The following is a 12,741-nucleotide window of genomic DNA, read 5'->3' as shown; positions in this document are numbered from 1 at the left end:
CCTCTCACCCTTTCCACTTAGTTTCCAATGTCTTTGACAACACTGTATCATCATGTATACCCACCATTTATTTTCCACTTAATAGTGAGAGCATGTGGTGTTTTTCCATTCTTGAGATACTTCATTTAGGATAATGTTATCTAGTTTCATCTAAGATGCATTGAAAGATATTATTTCCTCTCTTTTTATGGTTGAATACTACTTCACAGTACATAGTATATCACAATTTCTTAATCCATTCATTAATTCGTAGTAACTTAGATTGATTCCATACCTTTGCATTTGTGAATTGTGCTATGATATACATATAAATGCAAGTATCTTTTTGATATTATGGTTTATTTTTCTTTGCATAGATACCAAGTAGTGGTATTGCTTGATTAAATGGTAGTCTACTTTTAGTTTTGTGAGGAATTTCCATAGTGTTTTCCATAGAGGTTGCACGAGTTTAAGTTCCACCAGTTGTACATAGTATAAGCATTCCTTTTTCACTTCATTACATCAATATCTATTTTTTTTTTATTTTTTAGTAGTAGCCATTCTGATAGAGGTACAGTGGTATCTTTGTTATTTTATATTTTATGTCCATGATTATTAGTGATGTTGAGCATTTTTATGTTTATTGACCATTTTTCTATCTTTTGAAAAATATTCTGTTCATGTCTTTTGACTACTAAGAATGGGGTTATTCTTTTTGTTGTTTTATTGATTGCTTTGAATTTTTTGTAGATTCCAGATATTACACCTTTGTTGGATGTATAGTTTGTGAATATTTCCAGTCATTCTACAGGTTTTCTGTTTACTGAGGTGATTATTTTACTTGCTATGCAGAAACTTATTAATTTATTTAAGTTCCATTGACTAATTTTTGTTCTTAGCATATTTGCCTCTGAGGTCTTCACCATAATTTTTTTGCCTTGGTCAATGAATAGAATACCTTTTCCTACATTTTATTCTATAATATTTATGGTTTCAAATCTTACATTTCTTTTTTTTAATTAAATCATAGCTGTGTACATTCATGCAGTCATGGGGTACAGTGTGCTGGTTTTATATACAATTTGAAATACTTTCATCAAACTGGTTAATATAGCCTTCATGGCATTTTCTTAGTTATTGTGTTTTCAATCTAGAATACATCTTGAGATAATTTTTGTATAGGGCAAGAGATGAAGCTCTTCTTTCATTCTGCATATGGGTATCCTATTTTCCCAGCATGTTATATGAAATAGGGCATCATTTCTCTAGTGTATGTTTTTATCTGCTTTGTTGAAAATCAGTTGGTCATAGCAATATGGCTTTATTTCTGGATTATCTATTATTTTATTTATTTATTTTTTATTTTTTTGAGAGACAGTCTCACTATGTTGCCCTTGGTAGAGTGCTGTGGTGTCACAGCTCACAGCAACCTCAAACTCTTGGGTTTAAGTGATTCTCTTGCTTTAGTTTCCCAAGTAGCTAGGACTACAGGCACCCGCCACAATGCTGGCTTTTATTTTTTGTTGTTGTTGTTGTTGTCATTGTTTAGCAGGCCCAGGCCGGGTTTGAACCTGTCCGCCCTGGTGTATGTGGCTGACACCTTAGCTGCTAAGCTACAGGCACCGAGCCTGGATTCTGTATTCTATTCCATCCATGTCTCTAATTTCATTCCAGTACTGTACTGTGTTGATTATTGCAGTGTTGCAATATAATTTGAAGTCTCATTTGGTGATGCCTCCAGATTTGTTCTATTTGCTTAAGATTGCTTTGGTTATTTAGGCTTTCTATGTTTCCTAATAAAGCATAGAATTATTTTCTCTAGATGTGTGAAATATGCCATTTTCAGTGTGTTGATTATTTGTACAAATTGGAGTGTTTACATCATACTAATCAATATAGCTTTCACCTCATTTACCCAATTATAACATTAGGATATTTGTGCTCTACACATGATAGATCCAACTTGTACTTGCAATGTGCTCCATAGGTGTGGTCCCCCTACTATCCCCTACTATTCCTCCCACCACTTCCCCTCCCCAATCCCTCCCCTTCCATCCTTCATTCTAGGCTAAAGTTGTGTTTCATTTTTTTTTTCTTTTATTGTTGGGGATTAATTGAGGGTACAATAAGCCAGGTTACACTGATTGCAATTGTTAGGTAAAGTCCCTCTTGCAATCATGTCTTGCCCCCATAAAGTGTGACACACACCAAGGCCCCACCCACCTCCCTCCTTCCCTCTTTCTGTTTCCCCCCCCATAATCATAATTGTTATTAATTGTCCTCATATCAAAATTGACTACATAGGATTCATGCTTCTCCATTCTTGTGATGCTTTACTAAGAATAATGTCTTCCATGTCCATCCAGGTTAATACGAAGGATGTAAAGTCTCCATTTTTTTTAATGGCTGAATAGTATTCCATGGTATACATATACCACAGCTTGTTGATCCATTCCTGGGTTGGTGGGCATTTAGGCTGTTTCCACATTTTGGCGATTGTAAATTGAGCTGCAATAAACAGTCTAGTACAAGTGTCTTTATGATAAAAGGATTTCTTTCCTTCTGGGTAGATGCCCAGTAATGGGATTGCAGGATCACATGGGAGGTCTAGCTTGAGTGCTTTGAGGTTTCTCCATACTTGCTTCCAGAAAGATTGTACTAGTTTGCAGTCCCACCAGCAGTGTAAAAGTGTTCCCTTCTCTCCACATCCACGCCAGCATCTGCAGTTTTGAGATTTTGTGATGTGGGCCATTCTCACTGGGGTTAGATGATATCTCAGGGTGGTTTTGATTTGCATTTCTCTAATATATAGAGATGATGAACATTTTTTCATGTGTTCGTTAGCCATTCGTCTGTCGTCTTTAGAGAAAGTTCTATTCATGTCTCTTGCCCATTGACATAAGGGATTGTTGGCTTTTTTCATGTGGATTAATTTGAGTTCTGTATAGATCCTAGTTATCAAGCTTTTTTCTGATTGAAAATATGCAAATATCCTTTGCCATTGTGTAGGTTGTCTCTTTGCTTTGGTTATTGTCTCCTTAGCTGTGCAGAAGCTTTTCAGTTTAATGAAGTCCCATTTGTTTATTTTTGTTGTTGTTGCAATTGCCATGGCAGTCTTCTTCATGAAGTCTTTCCCCAGGCCAATATCTTCCAGTGTTTTTCCCATGCTTTCTTTGAGGATTTTTATTGTTTCATGCCTTAAGTTTAAGTCCTTTATCCATCTTGAATCAATTTTTGTGAGTGGGGAAAGGTGTGGGTCCAGTTTCAGTCTTTTACATGTAGACATCCAGTTCTCCCAACACCATTTATTGAATAGGGAGTCTTTCCCCAAGGTATGTTCTTGTTTGGTTTATCAAAGATTAGGTGGTTGTAAAGTGTTAGTTTCATTTCTTGGTTTTCAATTCGATTCCAAGTGTCTATGTCTCTGTTTTTGTGCCAGTACCATGCTGTCTTGAGCACTATGGCTTTGTAGTACAGACTGAAATCTGGTATACTGATGCCCCCAGCTTTATTTTTGTTACAGAGAACTGCCTTAGCTATAGGGGGTTTTTTCCGGTTCCGTACAAAACGCAGAATCGTTTTTTCTAAATCTTGAAAGTACGATGTTGGTATTTTGATAGGAATGGCATTGAATAGGTAGATTGCTTTGGGAAGTATAGACATTTTAACAATGTTGATTCTTCCAATCCATGAGCATGGTATGTTCTTCCATTTGTTAATATCCTCTGCTATTTCCTTTCTGAGGATTTCATAGTTTTCTTTATAGAGGTCCTTCACCTCCTTTGTTAGGTATATTTCTAGGTATTTCATTTTTTTGAGACTATGGTGAAGGGAGTTGTGTCCTTAATTAGCTTCTCATCTTGACTGTTATTGGTATACACAAAGGCTACTGACTTGTGGACATTGATTTTATATCCTGAAACATTACTGTATTTTTTGATGACTTCTAGGAGTCTTGTGGTTGAGTCTTTGGGGTTCTCTAAGTATAAGATCATGTCATCAGCAAAGAGGGAGAGTTTGACCTCCTCTGCTCCCATCTGGATTCCCTTTATTTCCTTGTCTTGCCTAATTGTATTGGCTAGAACTTCCAGCACTACGTTGAATAGTAAAGGTGACAGAGGACAACCTTGTCTGGTTCCAGTTCTAAGAGGAAAAGCTTTCAGTTTTACTCCATTCAGTAAAATATTGGCTGTGGGTTTGTCATAGATAGCTTCAATCAGTTTTAGAAATGTGCCACATATGCCTATACTCTTCAGTGTTCTAGTTAGAAAAGGATGCTGGATTTTATCAAATGGTTTTTCTGCATCTATTGAGAGGATCATGTGATCTTTACTTTTGCCTCTGTTAATATGGTGGATAACGTTTATAGACTTGCGTATGTTAAACCAGCCTTGCATCCCTGGGATGAAGCCTACTTGATCATGATGAATGACTTTTTTGATGATAAGCTGTAATGTATTGGCTGGGATTTTGTTGAGAATTTTTGCGTCTATGTTCATGAGTGAGATTGGTCTGAAATTCTCCTTTTTGTTTTGGTCTTTTCCTGGTTTGGGTATCAGGGTGATGTTTGCTTCATAGAATGTGTTGCGGAAGATTCCTTCTTCCTGGATTTTTTGGAATAATTTCTGCAATACAGGAATAAGCTCTTCCTTGAAGGTTTGATAGAATTCTGGAGTGAAGCCATCTGGACCAGGGCATTTTTTGGTTGGAAGATTTTTTATTGTTTCTTTCATCTCAGTGCTTGAAATTGGTCTGTTCAGGAGCTCTATTTCTTCCTGGCTGAGTCTAGGGAGAGGGTGTGATTCCAAATATTGATCCATTTCTTTCACATTGTCAAATTTCTGGGCATAGAGTTTCTGGTAGTATTCAGAGATGATCTCTTGTATCTCTGTGGGATCAGTTGTTATTTTCCCTTTATCATTTCTCTTGAGGTTACTAGAGATTTTACTTTTCTATTCCTCGTTAGTCTGGCCAATGGTTTATCTATTTTATTTATTTTTTCAAAAAACCAACTCCTTGTTTCATTAATTTTCTTAATGATCCTTTTGTTTTCAATTTCATTGATCTCTGATTTGATTTTGGATATTTCTTTTCTTCTACTGAGTTTAGGCTTAGATTGTTCTTCTTTTTCCAATTCCATAAGATCTCTTGTGAGATTGTTGATGTGCTCTCTTTCTGTTTTTCGAATGTAGGCATCTAAAGCGATGAATTTTCCTCTCAAAACTGCTTTTACAGTATCCCACAGGTTTTGGTAGCTTGTGTCTTCATTGTTGTTATGCTCAAGGAAGTTAATGATTTCCTGTTTTATTTCTTCCTGCACCCATCTGTTATTCAACAGAAGATTGTTTAGTTTCCATGCCTTTGGTTGGGGTTGAGCATTTTTGTTAGAGTTGAGTTCCACCTTTAGTGCCTTATGGTCTGAGAAGATACAAGGTAAAATTTCAATTCTTTTGATTCTGTTGATATTTGTTTTGTGTCCCAGGATATGATCCATTTTGGAGAATGTTCCATGGGGTGATGAGAAGAATGTATATTCTTTATCTTTGGGATGGAGTGTTCTATATGCGTCTATCAAGCACAGTTGTTCTAGGGTCTCATTTAAATCTCTTATATCCTTTTTTAATTTCTGTTTAGAGGATCTGTCCAGCTCTGTAAGAGGAGTGTTAAGGTCCCCTGTTATTATGGTATTATCAGATATCATATTGCTCAGACTGAGTAAGGTCTGTTTCAAGAATCTGGGAGCATTTAAATTGGGTGCATAGATATTTAGAATTGAAATGTCTTCTTTTGTATTTTTCCCTTGACCAATATAAAGTGACCTTCTTTGTCTTTTTTTACTTTAGTTGGTTTAAATGCACATGTATCAGAAAATAAGATTGCAACTCCTCTTTTCTTCTGAATTCCATTTGCCTGAAAAATTGTCTTCCAACCCTTGACTCGGAGCTTTAATTTGTCTTTTGAAGCCAGGTGTGTTTCTTGCAGACAGCAAATGGATGGCTTGTGTTTTTTAATCCAGTCAACCAATCTATGTCTCTGCAGTGGGGAATTCAAGCCATTAACATTTATTGAGATAATTGATAAGTGTGGTAGTATTCTATTCGTCTTATTTGGTGAGAGTCAATTGCTTAGTTTTATCTTTTGCATCAGTGTGGAGGTTTGGTTCTGTCCTTTAATTTCTGAGTCCTTACTTTGCTGCTGATCCATTGTGGTGGTCAGTGTGCAGAACAGGTTGAAGTATTTCCTGTAGAGCTGGTCTTGTTGTGGTGAATTTCCTCAATGTTTGTATATCCGTAAATGATTTGATTTCTCTGTCAATTTTGAAGCTTAGCTTAGCAGGTTACAGAATTCTGGGCTGGAAATTGTTCTGTTTTAGTAGATTAAAGGTAGATGACCATTGTCTTCTTGCTTGAAAAGTTTCATTAGAGAAGTCAATCTGATGGATTTGCCCCTGTAGGTCAACTGGCGCTTACTCCTGGCAGCTTGCAGAAACTTGTCTTTTGTCTTGACTTTGGACAGGTTCATCACAATGTGTCTTGAAGAAGCTCGGTTAGAGTTGAGGCAAACCGGGGATCGATAGCCCTCTGAAAGCAGTGTGTCAGAATCTTTGGTGATATTTGGGAAATTTTCTTTTATAATATTCTCTAGTATGGCTTCCATTCCTCTGGGGCATTCTTCTTCCCCTTCTGGAATTCCTATAACTCGTATGTTGTAACGCTTCATAAAGTCCCATAATTCTGACAGTGAACGTTCTGCTTTCTCTCTCTTCTTTTCTGCCTCTTTTACTATCTGAGTTATCTCAAAAACTTTGTCTTCTACCTCTGAAATTCTTTCTTCTGCATGGTCTAACCTGTTACTGATACTTTCCATTGCATCTTTAAGTTCCCTGATTGACTGTTTCATTTCCTTCAGCTCTGCTATATCCTTTTTATATTCTTCATATTGTTCATCTCTTATTTGATTCTGTTTTTGGATTTCCTTTTGGTTATTTTCCACTTTATTAGCAGTTTCCTTCATTGTTTCCATCATTTCTTTCATTGTTTTCAACATGAGTATTCTAAATTCCCTTTCTGTCATTCCTAACATTTCTGTTTAGGTGGATCCTCTGCAGTAGCTACCTCATGGTCCCTTGGCGGGGTTGTTCTGGACTGGTTCTTCATGTTGCCTGGAGTTTTCTGCTGATTATTCCTCATGGGTGATTTCTTTTATCTGTTTCCTTGTCCTAATTTTCCTTTCACTTCCTCTTGCTCTTTAAGTTCTTGTGCCTGTGGACTAAGGGTTACAGGACCAGAAGGGTGAGAAGGTTGAAGAGCAGAAAAGGGATGAAAGAAAGGAGGACCGAGTGATATGAAAAAAAAAAAGAAAAATAGAGAAAGGAGAGGGGGTGGGTAAAAGGAATATTGACAAAAAGAAGACGGGCACAGAAAGAGGGAGACAGAGCAATATAGGTATACAGTAGTGTACTTTGATACAACCTTAAAAAAAAACCCCACCTTCTGGGGGTGCCCAGTTGAGTGGTTCCCTTGAGGTCAGCAGCTCTTTGCTAACCTGATCAGACACATTACCCCACCTCCACCAAGTAGAAAGGAAAGACAAAAATGGTATAAATCAAACCAAAACAAGCAAACAGAAAACTTTACGGGATAAAATTGGCTGGAAAAACCAAATAATAGCGGTAGAAACACTAACAAAAATGAAGTTCTAATTATTGAAATAGGCAGCAATGGGAAATTATAATTAAAGTAGAAAAATTGAGAAAGAAAAAAGATGTGTATGGAAAAGGTTGAACTTAAAAAACAAAACAACAATCCACAACATCATAATAAACAAAAAAACCCAACCAAACGAAAAAAAAAAAAACAAAAAAACACACAACCAAAAACAAAGCAGTATGTATATGTTATTGAATATTGTCTGGGCAACACGTGGTCTTCTGGGGTATGAGATGTTAATCACAGTTCTGACACGACTGGAGGCTGCTAGTTTCTCAAACCCCAGCAGGTAGACACCCTAAATCTCTCTTCAGCCCACTTAAAAGGCACTTTGAACTTGTTCACTTACTGAGCAGAAGCTTTCTCAGGGAAGTGCTTGTCGCTGGAATCACTGCTGAAGTGGCTATCCACTTACCCTATGTGTCAAAACTGGTCTCCCTCTGCCCCCGAGGGTTAGGGCTGCAAGGCGGATCAGACCCCACCCTTAGGCTACTTGGTTGCTGGGTTACCAGCTCCCACCCAATTCCAGCTCTGCAACCCTGAGGGCGGAGCTTGCTGGGGCAGATCGCTCAGAATGTCTGCCTGTGACCCAGAGCCAAACACTATTAGCTCCGTCTGGCTCAGCGGCTCAGACTAGGGCCCTAGACAAAGGCCAAAGTTCTCCGCACTCCCGCTCAGGCTCTCCCCAAGGCAGTTCAGCTGAGTGCCAAGTCCAAAGACACTAAAACAGTTCACAGGTAAGGCCTTTCTGGTTTGCAGTCTCGCTGCTACTGAACTTACAGTTGCGGGCCGGTTTAGACGGATTGAACACACGCGACCACTTGCCAGTTTTCCACTGTTTTAGTCCTCCTCTTGGGGTCCAGAAGTCTCTCGCTGACTCCCTGTATCCTCTCAGGGGTGATGATAGGCAGATCCCACCAGCCAGAGATGCCTGGAGTCCTATCTCCCCAGACTCACGGTGCCCAGATGCAAGGAAGCTGTTATTCTGCTGCCATCTTGCTCCACCTCTGTGTTTCATTTTTCATACGCAATTGCGAGTGATTATAAATTGGTTTCAGAGTAGTACTGAGTACATTGGATACTTTCTTTCCCATTCCTGAGATACTTTACTAAGAAAAATATTTTCCAGCTCCATCCATGTAAACATAAAAGAGGTAAAGTCTCCATTTTGTTTACTGCTACATAGTATTCCATGGTATAAATATACCACAATTTATTAATCCATTCATGGGTCACTGGGCTCTTGGGCTTCTTCCATGACTTGGCAATTATGAATTGAGTTTCAATGAATAATGTGGTGGAAATATCTTTATTGCCAAATGATTTTTGGTCCTTTGGATATACACCTAGAAGAGGAATTGCAGGATCTAATGGCAGGTCTACATTTAAATCCCTGAGTGTTCCCCAAACTTCCTTCCAAAAGGAACGTAGTAGTATGATTTAATAAAAAAATTAAAAAAAAAAATTAAGTTACTGTAAGGATGAAAAAAAACAAAACAAAACAAAAAAAAACAAAAGGAACGTAGTAGCTTGCATTCCCACCAACGTACTAGCTTTTCTCCACCTCCAAACCAACATCTGTTGTGGGATTTTGTGATGTGGGCTACTCATACTGCAGTTAGATGGTATCTCAGAGTACTTTTGGTTTGCATTTCTCTGATGATTAAAGATGATGAACATTTTTTCTTTCTTTTTTTTTTTTTTTTAGAAGAAATGTACTTGGATTTATTTTTGGTACATACACAATTCCTGTGTACACAAAGAAGTTGAATGTGTCCTGAAATAGAAACTGTACTTTTAAAATGTACAATTGTTTTATATATACATAGTAATATAAGTCTACTACATTTTCATCAAGAAGCTAATCTGAATACCCAGAATTAGCCCAGCATATCAATACATACTTTCTCACTTTGATGACTATCATCTATTGGATTTAAACCATTTTTGACCCTCTGAAGAGCTATATTGACAATCAACTTAAGTGTTTCATAAAATTGAATTCTCTTAAAAAATAAGTTTATACGTTGGATTCTGTTCACTCTTAACCTGAGTCTTTAATAATGTATTAATAAAACTTTCCCTTCTGAAACTTTTAGCAAATTCTAATTTTTTGTAATTATTTTTTATTAAATCATAAATTTGTACATTGATGCATTTTATGGGGTTCAGGGTACTGCTTCAATATACAATGTAAAATGCTTACATACTTTATCAATAATTTATTTTTATTTTTTTATTAAATCATAACTGTATACATTGATATGATCATGGGGCATCATATACTCGCTTTATAGACCATTTGACACATTTTCATCACAATGGTTGACATAGCCTTCCTGGCATTATCTCAGTTACTGTGCCAAAACATTTACACTCTACATTTACCAAGTTTCGCAAATACCCCTGTAAGATGCACCACAGGTATGATCCCAGCAAGCCCCCTCCCTCTACACCCACCCCTGCCCTCCCTTTCCCATTTCCCCCTATTGTTAGGTTGTAACAGGGTTATAGCTTTCATGTGAGAGCCCCAAATTAGTTTCATCGTAGGGCTGAGTACATTGGGTACTTTCTCTTCCATTCTTGAGATACTTTACTAAGGAGAATATGTTCCAGCTCCATCCATGTAAACATGAAAGAGGTAAAGTCTCCATCTTTCTTTAAGGCTGTATAATATTCCATGGTGTACATATACCACAATTTATTAATCCATTCGTGGATCGATGGGCACTTGGGCTTTTTCCATGACTTAGCAATTATGAATTGGGCTGCAATAAACATTCTGGTACAAATATCTTTGTTATGTTGTGATTTTTGGTCTTCTGGGTATATGCCCAGCAGAGGAATTACAGGATTGAATGGCAGATCTATTTTTAGATCTCTGAGTGTTCTCCATATATCTTTCCAAAAGGAATGTATTAATTTGCATTCCCACCATCAGTGCAGAAGTGTTCCCTTTTCTCCGCATCTGCGCCAACATCTCTGGTCTTGAGATTTTGTGACATAGGCTAGTCTCACTGGAGTTAGATAATATCTCAAAGTAGTTTTGATTTGCATTTCTCTGATTATTAAAGATGATGAGAATTTTTTTATATGTCTGAAGGCCCACTTGCCTGTCTTCTTCAGAGAAGTTTCTCTTCAAATCCCTTGCCCAGCCTGCGATGAGATCCCTTGTTTTTCTTTGCTGATGCGTTTGAGTTCTCTGTGGATTCTGGTTATTAAACCTTTGTCAGAGATATACCCTGCAAATATCTTCTCCCATTCTGAGGGCTGTTTGCTTGCTTTACTTACTGTGTTCTTGGCTGTGCAGAAGCTTTTTAGTTTGATCAAGTCCCAGTAGTGTATTTTTGAAGCTGCTTCAATTGCCCGGGGGTCCTCCTCATAAAATACTCGCCCAGACCGATTTCTTCAAGGGTTTTCCCTGCATTCTCCTCTAGTATTTTTATACTTTCATGTCTTAAGTTTAAATCTTTAATCCAATGAGAGTCTATCTTAGTTAATGGTGAAAGGTGTGGGTCCAATTTCAGTCTTCTGCAGGTTGCCAGCCAGTTCACCCAGCACCACTTGTTAAATAGGGAATCTTTTCCCCACTGAATGTTTTTGATTTGCTTGTCAAAGATCAAATAGCGGTAAGTAGCTGAATTTATCTCTTGGTTCTCTATTCTGTTCCAGATATTTACTTCTTTGTTTTTGTGCCAATACCATGCTGTTTTGATCACTATCGATTTGTAGTAAATTCTGAGGTCTTGTAGTGTGATTCCTCCTGTTTTGTTTTTATTTCTGAGTAATGTCTTGGGTATTCAAGATTTTTTCTGATTCCTAATAAAACGATGTATTGTTTTTTCAAGATCTTTAAAGTATGACAGCAGAACTTTAATAGGGAGTGCGTTTAAATTATGTATTGCTTTGGGTAGTATGGACATTTTAATAATGTTGATTTTTCCCAGCCATGAGCATGGTATGTTTTTTCATTTGTTACCATTTCAGCTATTTCTTTTCTTAGAGTTTCATAGTTCTCTTTATAGAGATCTTCCACATCTTTTGTTAGGTAAATTCCCAAATATTTCATCTTCTTTGGCACTACTGTGAATCAGATAGAGTCCTTAAGTGCTTTTTCAACTTGACTGTTGTTGGTGTATATAAAGGCTACCGATTTATGGATGTTGATTTTGTAACCTGAGACACTGCTGTATTCCTTGATCACTTCTAGGATTTTTGTAGTGGAGTCCCTAGTGTTTTCCAGATACACAATCATGTCATCTGCGAGGAGTGAAAGTTTTATCTATTCTGACCCTATATGGATACCCTTGATCGCCTTTTCTTCCCTAATTGCGGTGGCTAAAACTTCCATTACAATGTTGAAAAGCAATGGAGACAATGGGCAGCTTTGCCTGGTGCCTGATCCGAGTGGAAACGATTCTAATTTAACTCCATTCAATATGATATTGGCTGTGGGTTTGCTGTAGATGGCCTCTATCAGTTTAAGAAATGTCCCTTCTAGACCAATTTTCTTGAATGTTCTGATCATGAAGGGATGCTGGATATTATCAAAAGCTTTTTCTGCATCAATTGAGAGAATCATATGGTCTTTGTTTTTTAATTTATTTATGTGCTGAATTACATTTATAGATTTACGTATATTGAACCAGCCTTGAGACCCTGGGAGAAAACCAACTTGGTCATGATGTATAATTTGTTTGAGGTGTTGCTGGATTCTGTTTGTTAGGATCTTGTTGAATATTTTTGCATCTATATTCATTAGTGATATTGGTCTATAATTTTCTTTTCTTGTTGGGTCTTTTCCTGGTTTGGGGATCAGGGTGATGTTTGCTTCATAGAACGTGTTGGGTAGTCTTCCTTCTTTTTCTATATTTTGGAACAGGTTGAGTAATATAGGTACTAATTCCTCTTTAAAGGTTTGGTAGAATTCTGACGTGAAACCATCTGGTCCCGGGCTTTTTTTTTTAGGGAGGTTTTGTATATTTGATGCTATTTCTAAACTTGATATGGGTCTGTTCAACATTTCCACTTGATTCTGGCTAGGTTTTGGAAG

The 12,741-nt window shown here is 37.3% G+C and overlaps 1 protein-coding gene across 1 annotated transcript in view; it reads left to right on the top strand.

The window, feature by feature from the left end:
- Nucleotides 1-12,741, top strand: part of ADAM32 (ADAM metallopeptidase domain 32) — a 380,224-nt gene that overhangs the window by 308,722 nt on the left and 58,761 nt on the right. The window lies entirely within an intron of this gene.

This window comes from Nycticebus coucang, chromosome 24 (genome assembly GCF_027406575.1).
Source record: "Nycticebus coucang isolate mNycCou1 chromosome 24, mNycCou1.pri, whole genome shotgun sequence".
Taxonomy (NCBI): Eukaryota; Metazoa; Chordata; class Mammalia; order Primates; family Lorisidae; genus Nycticebus; species Nycticebus coucang.
Note: the sequence above shows the minus strand (reverse complement) of the source record. Positions and strands in the feature narration are given on the sequence as shown.